The sequence below is a fragment of the Choloepus didactylus genome, chromosome Y (assembly GCF_015220235.1).
Source record: "Choloepus didactylus isolate mChoDid1 chromosome Y, mChoDid1.pri, whole genome shotgun sequence".
NCBI classification, from domain to species: Eukaryota; Metazoa; Chordata; class Mammalia; order Pilosa; family Megalonychidae; genus Choloepus; species Choloepus didactylus.
This window is the reverse complement of record NC_051335.1, coordinates 6,406,230-6,417,831: the sequence shown is the minus strand read 5'-3', so window position 1 is coordinate 6,417,831 and position 11,602 is coordinate 6,406,230. Positions and strand designations below refer to the sequence as shown.

The 11,602-nt window shown below is 42.1% G+C and overlaps 1 pseudogene; it reads left to right on the top strand.

Annotated features, from left to right (window-relative positions):
• Positions 1-220: 220 nt before the first annotated feature.
• On the top strand, positions 221-10,208 carry LOC119523991 (annotated as a pseudogene).
• The last annotated feature ends 1,394 nt before the right edge of the window (positions 10,209-11,602 follow it).

The window sequence follows — 11,602 nt, the reverse complement described above, 5'->3', positions numbered from 1 at the left end:
TATTTCTAGGGAATGAGTTCATAACTCAAAACCAACCAAAAGATTAAGAACTGCTGCCTTAAGGCTTTGGTGAAAAACAGATTCAGGAGGTAAAAATGCCCTCTCCTAACCACTGCTGTTTCTTATTACTTATATTTTCCTGTCCTCAGCTGTAGGTGGCTTTGAATTGGAATCTCAGACTTCTTTCCACGGATCAATTCTCAATCTCTGGAAGGAGGCGATGGCTGCGGTCCTCAGTTGTGCATTCCAGGCCTCCCTGAACCAGGGCTCCATGCTTCGAGAATATGATACTGACTGCGAAGTCTTCCGTCAGTGCTTCAGGCAGTTCCAGTACAAAGAGGCAGCCGGGCCTCGGGAGGCTTTCAGCAAACTCTGGGAGCTGTGCTCTCAGTGGCTGCTGCCACAGATGCGTTCTAAGGAACAAATCTTGGAGCTGCTGGTGTTGGAGCAGTTCCTAAATATTCTGCCCATGGAGATAGAGACCTGGGTGAGGCTGTGCAATCCAGAGAATAGAGAAAGAATTTTGGGACTGGTTGAAGACTTAGAGAAAGAACTTGGGATGCCAAGGAAGCAGGTGAGATAAGAGTTTGGGGTATTTTTAATTAGACAGCAAGAGCTGGGACTAGCTCAGATTTTGCCTGGGTTTTTTCCTCACCTGCAAGATTTCTCTGAAGCACATTTCATTTTTTTCTTCTGCTGGAGTCAGAAAATGGATCAGTGGTTGTCAACTCTGTATCAGACCCAATCCCCCTTCTATAATATATAAATTATAATGGTCCCCCTCCTGGCCTAAAATGAAATTCATAGCTAGCGTAATCCATCTTCCATCATGTTTAAAATAAAAAATGACAATACGGTGCTCTATATCTTGCACGCCAAATCTGGCCAACCTCCTGCTTTTGTACAGCCCATGAGCTAATAATGGTTTTTACCCTTTTACGGGATTGTTAAAAAATGAAGAAAAGAAAGGAAATGAGATGGACCAATTGTGGCCCACAAAGCTTAAAATATTTACTCTCTTTCCCTTTGAGGGTAAAGTTTGCCAACCCCTGAGTCACACAGAGTGTAGTTGTAATATGAGGGAAACGTAGGCAGACAGCAACTTCTTATGAAGAGAGATGTATTCCAGTATATACAAGTTTGGGCTTGCCTGCACCTGAAGACATAATGAAGTGCTCCAATGGTTGCCCCTTTGCATAGAATTGCAGTGAATGCAACTGTCAGAAATTCAGGCCAAGACTGGTCAAATGTTATGAGCCGTGTTGCTGCTTGTCTTGGGATTTTCCAAAATGGGAATGAACTCCTGTGAAATTTCTGCACAAATAGTAGTATAGCCTTCCTTCATGTTCATAGTAGTGGATGCCTAGAAAATTCAAGTTGGTCTAAAAGTATATGAAAGTACTTTGTATGTATATGACTAACAGGGTGCTGTTCTGACAGATTTTCTTTGCCTGCATGAATGTTTGGGCGGGACTCTCAAGTGTTGCTTAGGATGTGGAACAGTTCTGCCTTGTGAGTTACTGTCCCGTGTCTGGCCCTCCAAATTCAAATACCCTCCATGTGCCATCACGTTCTAAGCACGCCCTGGGGGTGGCACTGCCCCATGTTGAGAACCACCATGGGGACCCTCTGTTTGTGGAGGACTGTAGCTGTCCACAGGGCAGAATCTTTGGGAGAAGCGAGAAAGAGCTTCTAGGTGGCTGCAAAGTGCACTCCAGGATGGCGTGTCTTTGGGGCTCCTCAGGAGCTGTTTGCTTCTGGTGAACTTGGTGTGCCTGAACAGGAGCCTTCCTAAATTCCCTGCTGTCTCAGCATAGAATGAGTTTGTGGTTTTCCATCCCTTCTGTCTCTCTTGAGCCTGTGAAGTATGGCTCGTCCAAATTGGGACATGCTCTAAGTGGAAAGGTACAACATATTCCAAAGGCTCTTCATGAAATGATGTATCTGAAATACCTCATTATTAATTAATTGTTTATATTGATCACAGGTTAAAATCAAGATATTTTGAATATGTTGTTAAATAAAAGATGCTATTAAGGTTGACCTCTCATTTTAGTTTTAGTTTTTCATATGGACACTAGAAAACTTTAAATTACATGTGTTGATATCATTATATTTCTACAGGGTGGTGCTGGTCTAGAGGTTAGAGTGACGGTTTCTGGCATTTCCCTCCCAGGTTCATAAGCAAGTTGTACTCTTGGAAGAGCAGGAACCACTGGAAACGACACACATGCTACCACACATCGACCTGGAGTCACCTGCACTCCAGGTTACGGGACCTTCCCAGGGCACCACACTGGCGGAGGAGTGGTTCCCACAGGAAGGGCCACAGGAGCTGAGCTACAGCACTGCTGGGGAATATCAGCCCTTCCTGGAGCCTGGTAAGTCAAGGGTTTTGTTTCACTTCTTTTGTTTCTGTTTTGAGAGAGCAAGAACTCTGAAAGGTTGGCATTGTGGTCAGAGTCAGCAATACTGATTATCCACTCTGGTAAATGGTCAGAGGAAGGCAAAGCTCTCTGGGATAGCAAGGAACAGAGCAAGTTCCATTAAACGGGATTAGGCACCCCTTAAGCTAATGACCCTGTCCGAAGGCCTTTGATCAGGAGGGATATGCAGGGAAGCTTTGGGAAGAGGGATACTGTGGATAAGGACTCATTTGCTGCACCAAATTTTAATCAATGTGATCTGTGATGCTGTGAGTCCTGAGGAGTTTCTATCGCTCTTGGGTCCTCCTCGGTTTCTTTCGTGGATAACCATTTCAAACTTATGGCTTGGAGCAATATACACTCTCCTCCAAGTGCTCAAAATGGTTGAATCACTTAGAAAATTACAAACCAAATACCTATCTCATTAAATCTTAGAACAGTATTTCTCAAAGTGCGGTAACCAGACTGTCTGTCTCAAAGCCATCTGGGGTGCATTTTTAACAAGCTCTCCAAGTAACTGAGATGCACGTTAAATTTTGAGAACCACTGATCCAGACCCTACAAGGGTTAGCACTAGAGGAGAAAGGCCGGTTGGAGAAAGATACTTGAACCACATAGCTGGATTGCTCCTGTGTTTCACTTCCCTTTGGGGTTTCCTTACCTTGTTACCGATGCTCCCCTCCCCACTAACTCTTTAAACATAGGCCCAAGTGTGGCCAGAAACCTCTCCACTTAGCTACCCGGGCACAGGTGCGACAGGTTGGCACTTTCAAGAGAGTATGAAAGAGCAAGGGAACAAAAGAGACATAAAAAGGGAAAATAAGTCGGAAAGAGTCTGAGGTACAATATAGGGGTTTCTGATCCATCCGTAACTAGCTCACTGCTGGGGCTTGGCAGCTTTCTCCCTTCCCACATCTTAACTTTGATTCACTCAACAAATACGTACAAGCACCCGTTGACAGCCAGGCAGTGTACCAGACCCTGGGGATTCAATAATATATGGGACAAACCCAGTCCTTGCCCCCCTTGGAGCTTGTATCCCTGTGGAGGATTCAGATATGTAAATAGTGATGTGTACAAAGATGTGATGGAGGAGCGGGATGCTGCGGGCATGCACTGGAGGACCGCCTAACTAGCATTTGGCAATTTGGCAGAGAGGGAAGACTTCCTGGAGGAAGGGGGATCTGGGTTCTAACCTGTATGGTGAGTTGTAGTTTGCCTGGTGAGCGGTGGAAGTGGGTAGGGGGAGGTCTCTTGGCAGAAGATACAGTACACACGAAGTCTCAGAGGCAGAGAGAGCGGGTGCATTTGAAGAACTAAGAGTATGTCACTCCAGCAGCCATGTGAGTGGCAGCGAGGAGGAGAGGACGGGGGTGGCAAAAGATGAGCCTGAGAGAAGCAGGGGCCTGGATCATGTAGAACTTTCTCAGCCTGTTGAGGAGTTTGTGCCTTATTACCAGGGCAGTGGGGAGCCATTGCGGTTCTTAAAGAGGGGGTAGATATCCAGAGACTTGCATTTTATAAGATCACTCTGGCTGCAGTAAGAGTGAGTTAGACTGGAATGAGGGTCACCATTAAGGAGGCTGCTGCAATCATCCAGGACAGTTTTCAAAATTAGGTTCATGTCAGTTATGATGGAGAGAAAAGGTCCAATTCAAAAGATATTTAGGAGGTAGAAATTATGGGACTGGGAGACTGTTTGATCGGGTGTCTGGGTGAAGAAGAAGACAGGGTTAAGGATGGTATCCAGAGTTTCTGGCCAGTGAACTGGGTGGATGCTGTATTCTTCACTGAAATAGAGAACAGTAGAGGAGGAGCAGATTTGCCTGGTGACGAAGAGTTTAGATTGAAACAGCATGGAGTTTGAGGTGCTTGTAGGTCTTCAGATGGAAATGGCCAATTTGTAATTTGAGAGTTTGGGATTCGAGACTGAGGTTTGCAAGTCATCAGTTTATAGAAGTTCACTGAAGTTTGGGGGCAGGGTTTGAGATCTTCCCAAGATTGTATCCAATAAGAAAGCATAAGGCTGTATGGGCAGAGCCTGGGACACCGTCATGTCAGACAAGATCACTCTATATGAATTCAAAGATTCCTACAACTTTTTAGGTACTGTGCCTGAGTTCCTTACTTTCTAATCTATCCACATGAGAACTGATACCCTAGATACTGTGACCCATTTGTATTGGAAGCCTGGAGACATTCTAGCTCCTGTGCTTACCTAAGGCTTTTCCCAGCTCTTCTGCTTTCCATTCTGAGAGCCATCTCCCTTCTGCTGGTGCCTGGCAGACTATGGTGAAGGGAACAACCGATCATCTTGCCTCTCATGTGAGACTCCACCCTGTCCCTGGAGAGAATGGCTTCGTCCCTTCCTGAACAGACCGTAGGACCATATGTTATCGGCACAGTGCCACAGCACCCGTAGAATGCATATATATATCATAAAGTTACAGCAGAGCTGTTTTGTCGATAAACTGGGTCCCTCTTTCTGCATTTAATCAATCTGTCCAGGTGCCTCCTTTTTTTGTAGCCGACTTTGCCAAGTGTTGCCCATGTGAAAGGCATGAATTCTCTCTTGTTTTTAAATAAAGAGAAAAATCCCACAAGTACCTATGTGGAGATACTATAATCAAAGAGGAACTGTATAAAATGTCGGCCTTTCTAGTGCAATCTTTACATTACCTACATTTCACAGCGTATTAAGAGTTTTGAAATCTGTGTATTTGCCTGCAACAAGTGGAAGAAACAAGGTGGTAATCTTTAATTACAAATCTTTCTGCATATGCACTACAGTTCTCACGTTGCTCTTCTTTTCAACAGCGCTGTGAGAAAAGAGCACACATGATGCCAAGCAGCAATAGTAATCTTGATTTTAATACTTGACTCGCTAAAGCATGGGGGGATGTAGTGTATTTCACAAGGGATAGTAAGAAGGAATTAATTAAACAGGTAAAAATACAATTTGGGGAGAGGTAGCAACCTCTTTCTCACCATGGTTTAAAGTGACATATTATGCTTTGCAAAATGATGTAAGATTTATTGTTCCATTATTTCATGATTACCTAAATTAGTAGTGTATTTTTAAACGACCATTTCCTTGATGTGTTAAATGAATCTCATTGTGTTACAGGTTGAGTGGAAAGCATAGGATAGTGGAGGAATGGCAGAAACAAATTTTGAAATAATGGAAGAAGTCACTAGATTGTATGTTAAAGTTTGTAATATATTCCCTGTCAGCAGAAAGCTAAGTTGTTGGGTATATATAGAATGAGCGTGTGTGTGTGTGTGTGTGTGTGTGCACGTGTGTGTGCACGCATTTACGCACACATAGATGATAGTCAGAAAGACAAATGTATACGTGTATGTATGTATATATATACCTGTTGTAAAAAAAAGTTCTATGGTGAAAATACTTTGGAAACATCCTCCATTAGTAAATAACTAATAATGTGTACAAATAATGTGTTCTGATGAACAGAACACCTAAGCTAAATCCTTTCACCTCCCTCATCTTGGGAACAAGGCATTATATAAATAAATATTTTCCTGAGAAATGGAAGTCTATGAAGCAGTTTAACAGTCATTTGTGCCAACTGTTGCCATAGGTAGACGCCTCTCAGTGTGAAAGGAGCCAATAGAGATAGTCAAAACAAGATTGAATAGAGGTGATTCAAAGAAGCTACCATAATATGAGGGTCTATGCTTTGTTAAAAAATGAAATAGCATTTGAAAATGGGATAAATGTAGCTAGCGGTCAGAGATCTAGCCATAAGAGGTCATGGTTTTAAGATGGGATTATCGTTGTCCTCCTTATGTACAGGAACTCTTAGTAAATTAGAAACAAGATCTTTTTATAACCCATTCACAACACAACATCGCTTCTGTCATACTCGATTCCTTAGGCGAGAATTGCTAAGTCTCACCCATGTGTAATGGAAGAAGAATTAAGATTCACCTCTTGAATCTTGAAGTGAGGGATATCAAAGAATTTGTGAACATATTTAAAACAGTCATGCACCCCATGCTTCCCTGTCTCTCCAAGTGTTTTACTTTTTTCCTGTATTTCTTCAGTTTACTAGGTCAAATAGCATATACCCTGGGAAACTAATTTTCTAGATGATGTTTTGAGTGAAAGATAGAAAACATTCATGAATTTCAGGAAAGGGGCTTTGTTTTCCTACTGACGAGCAAATAAATTCTCTCTCCTCTGCTGTTGTGAAAATCACTTGTCACTGCAGTGGTTGTTGTCGCGACACAGACTGGCTGACATTCAGGCCAATGAGAAGAGCCTCAATGGCAGAAGTCCACACGGGGATTTGGTTTCTGACTGACCTTCAACATTGAACCCAAATCCCTGGAGCCGAGCTGTAAAATATGCAGTGAGGATCCTTCTAGGTGTATGTGTCCATAGGGTGAAATTCTAGAAGAGGGGTCGTTTTACTATTGGGCAACTGCATATAAAATTTAGTAGGTACTGTCAAGTTGTCCTCCAAAAGTCTTGTATGAACATTCCTGCTCACCACAGCGTGTGAAAGTGTCCATATCTGGATGTCTGTCAGGTACCCCGAGTATCGTCAAACCATTTCGTCTTTGTCTTATGGAAAGAGTCATGGCTCTTTTCGCCATGTTGGCAGCAGAATTAGGGCTAACATCTGTAAACACTTTTTAAGGAATGTTCCTATCATTAACACTTTAGTGATGGTATTTTATTCATTGTATAACAGCAGCATACGGATACTAAGATCAGAAAAGTGTGGGATTGGTCAAAGGGGAATGGGAAGTAGCCTAGCTGACGTGGGCTGAGAGTGTAAGGTAGGAGAATGGAAATTGGTGGTAGTTTCAGGAGTGTGGCTTTATTCGTCTGGGGAGTCGAGGGTGAGGTGCCCCTGATGCCCACGGAAATGCCACACAGGCATCATTGAGGAGGTTGGTATTTAAGTGAAAAGTCCATTAGGTTAACGTCATTAGAAGCTCAAGTTTGGACTCATGTTCTGTGCATCTAGGGTGTGGGACCGTCGTGGTGCACCCAGTTTGCGGCCAGGCTCTTTGGAAGCTGGCACCAAGGAGTACTATGCTGGGATGGAAGAACTAAGGTGAAAGTTCTCAGGCTTCTTTGAGTTGGTGCTGCCCTGAACATAGCAGCTGGACCTGAGGGCAAAAACTTATGAGAAATCCATGAGACACTGCTTCCCAGGACTAATGCTCCTGGTCTTAGGTCTCACGGTACTAGATTCTGCCTCTAGAGCTGCTTTTCATCTCTGACAAGGTCTTCTAGCTACCGCTTCACCCAAGGGGCAGTTTCTTGGGCCTGGTTTTCCAGTGGGCATTTGATGAAATCGCCTGCATTGCTCGTTTCATACCCAGTCTCTGTGGGATGGGAATAGCCACAGGAACAATTCCTCTATCTCTGTACTGTTTTGTGCCGTCTCTCTTGGTGGGATGTTCTGGGCCTCCCAAGTTTCTGCCACTCCAATACTTTGCTAATTTCCACTGTCCCGCATTCCAATTCCTTCCCACTTTTACTTGATGGCAGCTTTCCTTCATCTATGACCTTTCGTTTTTCTTTACCTCAACCACATTCCTCTTCCATCCCACTCTTAGCATTGAAATCCAAGCATAAACAGTACAGTGAATGTAAGAGCACTTTATTTGTAATTCATTTTATTCTCCTGGAAATCTGATATATTGCCTTTTGTCCATGAAACTATGAAGTAATGTATTTTACTCCACTTCCTTTGTTTTGATGTAATGTTCCAATGTCAAAATTTTCCTTTGGATTAACATTAGCCAAGCTAACTTGCTGATACTATTGAATAACGTCAATGTAAAAAATTTTCCTACAAATTAGCATTTTCCAACCCACATTTTATTGCAAACCAGTAAACTTTTCCAGAGATAAGGAAGCATAGGAAGGGATTTGGAAAAGAGGGTGCAAGACTCCACTGGCATCAATGTGGAGAGGGGGAGGGGATGGGAGGTGGTGGAAGGTTGTCCTTGGTTTCTCTAGATTGACAGGTCAGAACACTGATTGGTAGCTATGCAGGCTACTTTCAAGGTAATCTGCTATAGACTTCAGGTGAAACGAGTATATCAAGACAGTTCTTGCTGGTTGCCAATCCTGTTTAGTTATCATTTTAATTGGAGGATCCCTTAACTGAAATTATTCCAGTGAGCCGTTTCATCACACCCACGTCTACCCTTCTCTCTTTTCTTGGTGCTCTTTAGCACAATGTTTATTAGTTTTAATACCAGAAACTTTAGAAAGACGTAATTTATGTTTTGGCTCTAACCAGAACAATTCTGTAATCCAAATAGATGTAGGAATAGTTCAGTACATGGATTAAAATCCAGAGCTGATTCAGTACCCTTCCATGGATTAGAGGAAAACTGTCTTGAGTTGAGCTCAAAAGGATCCTCGTCTCATTTTGGTATTGTCCCTTTATTTAAAAAATAATACTCTGATGCGATCCTCCAGGTGACGTAATCAAAACTGAGGACAAAATAGATATCGAGAGGCCATTTTTCCAAGAAATAAACTGGAAAAAAAAAACTGTGGTGATTCATTGTTCTGCTTCCCATCTTTCCCATGGCCAGAATGTCCAATACCAAAGCCTGAGATGAGCTTCCTGCTGGATCTTAGTGAATACTCGTGGGAGAAGGAATTACAGAATTTTAAAGACATGAAACAATTCCTTGACTCCGAAACAGGTAAGTTGTTGTCCATTGAATACTGGAGGAGGCAAAGAAAAAGTCAGCCTTGTTCAGGGTAAAGATCTTTGAGATTCGACTTCAGGATTTTCTCTCTTCCCACTAGAGTTATATAACACATGTACTCTCCCCCCACCCCCACTTTCTACCCAGTGATAGCTGCGATTTCTTTTTCTTCTCTTAGGTTTTGGTATCGGGGAAGAAAATGAAGAAAATACTTCAAAGCAGAAAAAACTGGAGGATATGCATTCATTTCTTTTTACCTTAGAGGGGAATGCTGTCCATGACTCCATGTCACAAAAACACTGTGCTCTGTTAGAAAATCAGTGGGAAGTACCCCTAGATGAGCCAGATAGAGATTTTGCAGAGGTTGAAGAGTACCAGAACCACTTTCTAGGAGAGAATCCTGAGAGCTCCTACATGGAGGAACGTGTCAGTCTTATATCCAGTGGGGAAAGTAGTCCAGCAGAGAATCCTCACCAGTGTCCTCTGTGTGGGAATTGTTTGCTGTCAGGTCACAACTAACCCAGCATCAGAGAATTCATTCAGGAGAGGAACCTCACGAGTGCCCTGAATGTGGAGAAAGCTTCCTTTGTAGTTCTGACCTTTGTAGTCACCATCAACTTCACACAGGGGAGACACCTGATGAAAGTACTACCTAGAAAAAGTGATTTATTCTGCAGTTACACCTTACAGGGCGCCAGAGAATGCATTCTGAAAAAGAAACATACAAATGCTTCGAGGGTGGGAAACGTTTTATTCATGGATAGTCTTAAAAATCGTATGAAGACCCATATAGTTGAAAAACTTATAGAGGCCATGGTTGTTGGAAAAGTTTTATTCGACTGACAGCTCTTACTTGCACCAGAGAGCTCACATTGAAGAGACACCTTTTAATTGTTATTATTGTGGGAAGAGCCTTAGACGGTGACCCAGCCTTGTGATTCATTGAGGATTTCAGACAGGGGAGAAGCCACACAAGTTTATAGTCATTGTACTAAAAGTTTCAGACAGAGAACAGGCCTTAATATACACCAAGTCACTCAATGTAGTGAACAGCTCTTTAAGAATTGTTGAGGGTAACAGGTCCAGTTGGAATGGACGGTAACTCTTAAAAGTGTTACCCTGCAGCAGCTTGTTTGGTTTGAAAGAGTAGTTTTCCTATAGCTTATTGGAACAGGTTTTATGGTTTGTTTGTTTGTTTTTGCTAATTTAAATCCACACCTAAGGCATCTGAGCTCCAGAGTATTCTCCTACTCTTGCAAATTACCTAGATTTGATTTGTTCTGCCCCCACAACTCTAATTTCTTCATTACAGTGAAAGTTTTTGTGCCCCAGCCAACCCTATCGTAACTGTAAGCATATAGCATATATAATTACATTCCTTTCAGGTCCAGGGCCTATATAATGGATAATCCCAGTAACGATGCATGTGCTAAATTGATCTATACCTCTGCAGTATTTTCATCCAGTGGAAATGTATATTCCATTCCTGATTCAATCTCATTAACTAGTAGAGATTAGTTAACCTGAACAGCAGGACAATAATAGAATCCTGTGGCCACCCCAAGTCAGAATCACTCTCCTCTGTGCAACCATGGTGCGGTGTTTATGCATCATTTTTAGCATTTAACAGTTTTAGCCGGTTGGAGTAGTTGCAAACATAACATGAGCTGTATTCCCCCTCACCGCCACATTATCATAAATACATGTCTGCATTTTTACAGGGCAGAGAATATCTATTCCTCATATGTCTATCCCTTACTTTGCCCTTATATATTAACCTTTAGTAAATATGGAATAGAATCCAGAAACATGTGAAATAGTTCTTGGAAACATTAATGTAGTTAGAAGTTTGCATGGCTATGTAACTTAACATATTTCTGAATGTTTACAAAAGAGGAGGGTAAAGAGAGTACCCACCCCATAAGTACGATCAAGGGGAAATAAGAGTACCTACCTAATAAGTATTGTGAAGATGAAATGAAATATTATTTAGATACAGGCATTACCCACAGTTAGCTTTCAGTAAATATCAGCATGTTGTATTTTCATTTCTGTTGACTTTTAAGGCTATCCATTTAAGGCTATGAATTTTCCTGTAACTGTAGGTGGCTCACATTCCATAATTTTACATGTAATATTCTTATTGGTGGTTTCAAAATTGTTTGTTACTGCCATTTTCATTTTATTTCCCATGACCCAAGTATTGGACAATGTTGGCATATTCCTCTTAATTTTTGTCCTACTGCATTGTGATGAGGGTCATTCTATATTGGTCCTCATGTTCATTTGGATTTTCCTGAACACATGGGCAAGTTGATAAAGTCCTTAATTATTCTAAAGACCCTAAAATATCAGGGTTCTGTTTTTAGGGCACAAATCTAAAAGGCAGTCTTGGATCTCCCAATTACTATTTTGTCTTCAGGAAAATCCTTGATGCTTATGAAGGGCAAGTTATGTAGAGGATA